Consider the following 342-nt stretch of genomic DNA (forward strand, 5'->3'; position numbering starts at 1 on the left):
AACAGAGAAAACAGAAGCTGACAGCTGACAGAAATGGAGAAGCAGACATCCACCACAGACTACAACAAGAACCGCTAACGCTGCTGCTGTTCAGTCAAATTTGTTTGGACTTACTCATATTACTGCTAATATGAATTTTTCTTGTGTCTCTTATCTATATGCTATATTGTTTGAAAGTTAGGTTAGCCACTAAGTGTCAACATCATTTCAGTAGACTAAGGCTTATCTACAGAGAGTATAGAAAGATACAGATATTTCTTATGATATAGAACAATTGAAGGCAGAAATTTCAGATATTAACAGAAGTCTTTTAGATACTTAGAACATTGATGAATTGGCCAG

Source organism: Mastomys coucha, unplaced genomic scaffold (assembly GCF_008632895.1).
Source record: "Mastomys coucha isolate ucsf_1 unplaced genomic scaffold, UCSF_Mcou_1 pScaffold17, whole genome shotgun sequence".
NCBI classification, from domain to species: domain Eukaryota; kingdom Metazoa; phylum Chordata; class Mammalia; order Rodentia; family Muridae; genus Mastomys; species Mastomys coucha.